The sequence below is a fragment of the Hylaeus anthracinus genome, unplaced genomic scaffold (assembly GCF_026225885.1).
Source record: "Hylaeus anthracinus isolate JK02 unplaced genomic scaffold, UHH_iyHylAnth1.0_haploid 4, whole genome shotgun sequence".
NCBI lineage: Eukaryota > Metazoa > Arthropoda > Insecta > Hymenoptera > Colletidae > Hylaeus > Hylaeus anthracinus.
Window position 1 is genome coordinate 14,176,651 of NW_026535289.1, and position 6,662 is coordinate 14,183,312.

Genomic DNA, 6,662 nt, shown 5'->3' on the forward strand with positions numbered 1-6,662 from the left:
TCTAGATTAACCTATGGATTACCGATCGAATATTCAAACATGGCCACCAGTCGCTCGGTAGGTAAAAGTAGAAGTCGTTTCGACAACGATTCAAAAGTCGCCGTTCACCTAAGGCCTAAGTAAGTACATCAATCCACGGCTTATACCGGCTTTAGCTGAATAACGCCACCAGACGATCCGACGGATAATCGTCCTCATTGAGGAATGCCAATCTGGTCTGGAAACTCCCAATCTTGACTTTCCGACGGATTTGCCGAATTTCCTTTGTTACGCAGTAGGCTGGGTGCTGCGAAGCTTTGTTCTTGTCTAATGACCTACGACACTTAATCGTGGTAAAGTCTGGACTACGTTAATTATATCGGTAGCTATTTTCACAAAGGTTCCTTTCAACTGGAAAATTCTCTGTCTAATATTGGCGTCTACTTATGCAAACTTTTTTTTTGTTGCCTTTATCAGTACGAAAGTAACCTTAACCTCTTCGTACATCGGAAATAACATCGGTGAAGCCAAACCATAAAATTTGTACTCCTCTTTTGGAAGGATTCTTTAGTTCATTATCTCTAGTTTCATTATCGACAGTGATTATAATTATAAAAATCTAGACGTCTACATACCAAGGGCGTGAAGAGGTTATGTTAACTTATCAATGTAGGTCTCTGTTTACTCCTGAAATTGGGTATATTAAATTAGTATGGTAATATTTGTACAGATTTAAATATCTACAGAATTATTACCAACTCTTTCGCGTTCTATTTGAACGATGGATTAGTTGTTGCAGCAATCTAAGTTACCGATTTACTCGAAGGTAATCGACGGTCGCTCGCGAAAGTCGAGATCGGGTAAATATACTTTTTTCGGTTTATCCGTCAACGTTTTTTTTAGGATTTCGAAGCATTAGAAGAAAAATTCTCTTCTTCCGCGCAGAAGACGGAAGTAGAGAGAGAGAGGGAGAGAGAGACGGAGCTTGGTGGCGATGGTAGAGAAGGAAGAGGTTTCGATGGCGAACAACATCAAAGGGAAGCGACAACGGATATGCGTAAACCTCGAGAGCTGCGAATGCCGAAAAACCGACAGAGGTTCGAGGTAATCGAGACGTTCTCGGGAAAACTCATCAAAGAGCCGTGAACGGATAAATGTAACCGGCCGTTTAGCGCGAACCCCTCGCTAATTTTAATTGCCGCCTGATTTACGTCTCGATTCGTTCCTTCGCGGTTTTCTATTTTTTTTTTTTCTTTTACCACCGCTCCTTTCTCCACGTACCGCAAAGATCTCCGTCGACCTTTCGACGCGCGTGGGTGGAAGGAGCACGATGAAATCACGAAATGCCTTCGCGACGAGCGGATAACAAATTAGTTATCACGCTCGAGAATTCCGGTCTCGGAGGTTTTCAGGATTTATTAACGAGGCTTCTGTCGCCTCTAGAATTTTAGAAAACACGGTAGTTAATCGGGGGTAAATGTGAAATAAAATTGTTTCGAATTCTTTGATCCGTTGCCAGTTTTTTCAAAATTAAGAAAATTGGTAATAAGAAATAGGTGAAGTATTCCAAAGGGATCGTGTTTGCACTCTATTATTTTTATTGGGAAAGTCTCGTTAATTCCTAATAGCCTCAGGGTAGTTACGTTAATTCATTTCTCAGGTACCTTCATTAATTATATTACCATATGTAACTAATAAATATAAACTGTGTTACAGGAAAGACATAGGCCACCTTTAACGTCCTACAATTTCCAAGAGGATCATATTCGTTACAGGTACATTAATTTATTTCTCAAAATCAAAAGTGCCTTCCCTAACTATAACCATATCTGTACCAATTTATTACTTACCATATATAACTAATAAAAATAAACATTTTCCAGGAACGATTCCCGGTACCTTTAACCCCTCTCCTGGGACAGGTGCGCGTCAGAACTGGGTTCTGGTTTTCCTTCGCGGCCATCCTGTCCATCCGCGTTTCCCGGGGGGAAAAACCGAGGTTATGTGGGACTACCACAATCGACGATCAGGCCCAGGTACTTCATGGTGGGCCTGATGTCGACGAAGGTATCCACGACGCGAATCCGGAGGTCCCGATCGCAGGGCGGCCGCCGCGCCCGGAGGAAGGACAACCCGCAGCACCGCGTCATACGCAAGGTTCCACAGAAGCGGTCCGAGGACCGACCCCTGCGGAACCCCGCGGTGCGTCTTCCTCGTGTGCACAACCTGGTACCGGCCGGTAAATACTACCTCCTTCCGCGGAGATAGTCTCAAACCACCTCCAGGAGATAGGGGGGCACCTGGAAATAATCCAGCGCCACCGCTATCTCCCTCCAGGGCAGGGTGTTGAAGGCGTTGGATATGTCCAACGACACAGCAATCAACACCCGGCCCCGAGCGACAGCCCTTTCCTGGAGGAGGCGCAAACGCTCCAACGCGTCCATCGTTGAGCGACCCCTCCGAGTCCGTCACCCCTGCGGCTGTTTTCACACAAAACAAAGAAAACCCGTCCTCCCCTCCCGTCGATATTCCTTCGTTCCCTTCCCGAAGGGCGGCACTCCACCCTGGCTAGCCACCCTCTCCTTCGTCGACCTGCGCCTTTCTTCGATCGCGGCTCGAAAGTTCGCAGCCCGCGGTTATGGGAGCAAGGGGAGACGGAAAGCGTCGTCACCATTAGCTCGCTGGACAGCCTTCCAATTACGGAAATGGTGGGACCCGGGGCGTGGAGGGGTTGACGAGAGGAAAAGTGTCGTTGATAGGCAGCCTAGGGACACGCGAAGGGTTGAGATATGATTCCCTTCCATTTTTATTTTGGTAGATTAGAAGAGTTTCTATCACGTTGATAATATTAGCACAAGATTTCTTGTACCTCTGTAACAATTCCTCCATTCTATAACAATGCATTTTTTCTTAGTCTACGTTTCATCCGTTTTAGTTTTTAATGTTATTATTAAGAATTACTGTTACTATTAAATATTGCTACTATATCTCTTTGGTTTATACTAGTATCGCATTAGAAGAACGACTGCGCTCGTGGTGGCTGGAGAATGCCGTCTTTGGCAGACAGCGTGGCACCGAAGGCTGTCTATCCTTCTTTTTTTTTTCCTCGGGCGTGGCAATAAGGAAGTGGGCCCGCTGCTTAAGAAAACAGAGAGCCGCCAATATCGAGGCAGGCCCGGCCGACTGCCTGAGAAAACAGTGAACCGTTTTCGGAATCCTGTCGAGGATGCGAGCCGGACTTGGCTTTCCGTCATGAATGAAAACCTGAATGCTCGCGAGGACGACGAGAAATGCGACTGACGCGTCTGCAGCCAGACGTGGGTAAAACGATAGGCTAGCTAACAAATTTCAAAGCTTAACATTAAAATTAATAGATCAAGATGAAAGTTAACGCACTTTGGTTAGAAAATAAAATGTACAATTAATTAAAGATGAATTATAATAATAAAGATAGTGTAGAAGTCTGTATGAAATTGAGAAAATCATGAAGTGAGTTAGTGTCAGGGATGTGACAGGATTTGGAAGTGGAAAGGAGACCCAGGCCCTTTAGGATTCAAAACGAAACAGACGATCGTGTTTCTAGGCTGTCTGCCGCAAGACAGCGTGGCACCAGCGGCCAGGGTAGGCGGTGACCGCTTAATTAACGGCCTGACGAAAGGCAGCGGCAATTAATACTTCCTTCCAGGCCCTGGTGTCCCTTGGTCCAGCTTGCACGTGTGAAATACCAGTAGGCGATGTTTGTCACTGCGTTGTCACACTGAGATTTCTCTCTCTATACTCGCCACTGAGCTAAACAATGCAGTGATTATGTAAACAAACACCGCTGGGTGGGAAACAAAGCATTATTGACCAAACAAAGTATTGGCGGTAGACTTAGCGTCGAAACTGAGCGTTTCGGCTCCTGCAGAGTCAGGTCTAATCCAAACAGTATTAAAAGTTCTCCAAGGTTGCTGATGCATGTACGAATGTGAGTGTTTAATTTGTTATTATTTTATCAATCCTCTGTTACGTCAATTTTATTTCATATTCGATTTCGTTGAGAATTATTGCTAAGAGCTGTGAATATTTTCCAGGTGAGACTTTCATCCCGTGGGAGCGTACCGCTTTTACAACAAGTCTGTCCGCAATTAAACAACGTCCAATCGCATCCTTGCATTCGATCCTTGGGTTCGATCGATCCCTGCTTACGAAGCAGAACTCGTTATCGCTCCTCGAGCGATGCCAATCCGTCTTTACGCCTAACGAGTTGCGGGAACGACAGAAAGTTCGGTGAAGGTGCAAAACGGATACACAATGTGTGTATCTTTCGTGGCCATAATGGAGCTTAATGGAGCTGACTGTCAGCGCGGAGTTTCTCCTTGTCTCGGTAGCAGTTCGCGATTGGACAATGCGTGCTCGGTAGCCATACTGCCTCCGTTATTTGACAAGACGTGTCCTCGCACACGTGGCCACACATACGGCGATCATTGTATTGCGAATGCCGTATCGTGTCAGTGTAGTGGTCGAAGGAAGATGAAGCAGAGTTTGGAGAAAGGGTTGAAATCGAACTAACGACTAAGTTGGCGTCAGTGGAGGTCTGGACATCTAAAAAAATGTTTGGGTCACGCTTGGACTCTCAAGCATTAATTTCTCCATTTCTTCTTTGATCCTGAGTGTACTAATAACTCTGATATGGATGTATGTATATGTTATTTAATATTATTGTAGAATGTATTATATTTTAGAAAACTTGGATAAAATTGAGAATGCATTATTTTCAGTATTTCTGCATTTGGGACATGTTGCTGACCCACCAACCTCGCAGAACTCCGGACCCTGACTTGGCGGCTTCTTTCGCGACAAGCCCGTCGATCGACGATCCTTCGTTCAGTGACGACGACCATCGGAGTCAAGCCATTCTAGGAGGGCTGGTGTTTTGACACGATGGCACCTCGGAGGATAATCCTTTAAACGGCCACGACGGGTGGTCCTCCGCGAGTCACCTTTCCCGCAGGACTTGGCCCGTCGCTTCCGCCTTTAATCCCGTTGGCCAATCCCGCGCACGAGCACTTCCTAGCGTCCTCGAAGCCGGGAAAGTCTGCGGTTAATCCTGCGAAAGTCTGAGAGCCCCCATACCCTGGCTTCTGTGTACTGTTGCCGAATTACCATCAGGAATTGTTCGAAAATGTGGAAATCGGAGATAAAGTCCACTTCCTTTCGGGCAGTTTCTCGTCCGTCGATGATAGTTTGAAGATAGAGCGTAGATCGCGATCGAAGTTTGTACCGAGCGATATATGTAGATTTTTTTGTGTGTTAGAACACAATGCCGTCGTTGTCCTAGGATTACGCGCGCACGAGTTAGGATTCGACGGAGCGCATGGCTAGGCTCGTAGAACCCGATATTCGAACAGAGATCCAACTGTCAGACTCGAGAATCGTAGAAACTTGTGAAGCCTCGGATGAAATTGTCAGGTTCGCGCTGGATACGAAGAGTGAAACCGAGAACTTAGTTTGTAACTTATAATTAGACTGAGAATCTTTATGCAAAATAAAATCTTTACGAATGTACGTATGTACAAAAATTCAAGCTAAGTAGGAATTTATTTTGTTCTGTAAATATTACGATAGGAATTTTACTTTCAACATTTTTTTATGTTTCTCATGCTCAATGCATTTTGTATTCGCAGTCTGCTTATAATAAAATAGGATGAGTCACGTCAAAGTGACAAATTGTATTCGGTTGTCTAGGTATTGGTAGTAAAGAAGAGCAATAAAACATCTATCTACAATTTCAGGATGAATTGATCAACATTCTTTCTTCATACATTTGTTCAAAGTATCTAGTAAAATATTTCAAAAGAAACTGTTATTTCGGTTAAAAGTTTGTCGTGACAGATGAATTTTAAGGAGTGTAAGGGAAAGGACGAGGAGCAATTTATCGGTCACTCGGCCTTTCCAAGGCTCACGTCTCTGCGGTGGAACCTTTGTCTTTAATTCCCGGCATCCGGTTCCGGTCCTTATCTTACGTTACACATGTAACCTTCTGTGCTATTTGGCCCATTGTTGGCCACATGTGCCTCGTCTCAAGAGGTTTGCTTATGTTGGCCCACCTAACATAGCAAAGCTATGCCCAGACTCGAGTGTAAACTTCGCCGACAGACCGATCCTGGAATTCGATTGCATCTAATCGTTCCCTGGCAATGATACGACTCTATTTAAGTAACTCCGATAACTGTCAAACACGTTACCGTTCAGCAACCGAATGGCAAACAGGATCGTACAGGTCTCTCTTATTTATTTCCGCGAACATTTGACTGATTTATTTTTATCCTTACTTTCGATATTTTCGATATTGTACATTGCGCGTGTATTGTATATTTTGCAATTTCCTGCACATTTGGAATAACGAATGCTGCCTTTCTTCTCTCGATGAAGCAATCATCTTGATCCTGTGAATCAACTACGGTGCTTATAAAGTATATATTGAAAGCACAAGAGAAGTATTTAGAATGCTATTAATTGTTTAAAGTAAACGAAAAAGAAAATGGTCGATGGGTTTAGTTATCCCGTAGAGATTAGTCCGGAATTAATTTCATCTCTTGTTTCAGGTACGCTCCGGGAAACGCGACGTTAGTAGAAAATTTATACGAGATTCGAGGAGTTTGAAACTCACGCGAGGATGAACACCGTTCGCTCTGGCGGTC

At 44.5% G+C, this 6,662-nt stretch overlaps 1 long non-coding RNA gene across 2 annotated transcripts; it reads left to right on the plus strand.

The window, feature by feature from the left end:
• The first annotated feature begins 2,103 nt into the window (after positions 1–2,103).
• On the plus strand, positions 2,104–5,747 carry LOC128894492 (uncharacterized). Of its 2 annotated transcripts, XR_008461576.1 has the most exons (4): positions 2,104–2,218; positions 2,986–3,946; positions 4,053–4,656; positions 4,740–5,747. It is a non-coding gene; the product is annotated as an uncharacterized LOC128894492 (long non-coding RNA). The 2 variants fall into 2 exon arrangements; XR_008461575.1 differs by lacking the exon at positions 2,104–2,218 and having other exon boundaries at positions 2,238–3,946.
• Positions 5,748–6,662: the final 915 nt, after the last annotated feature.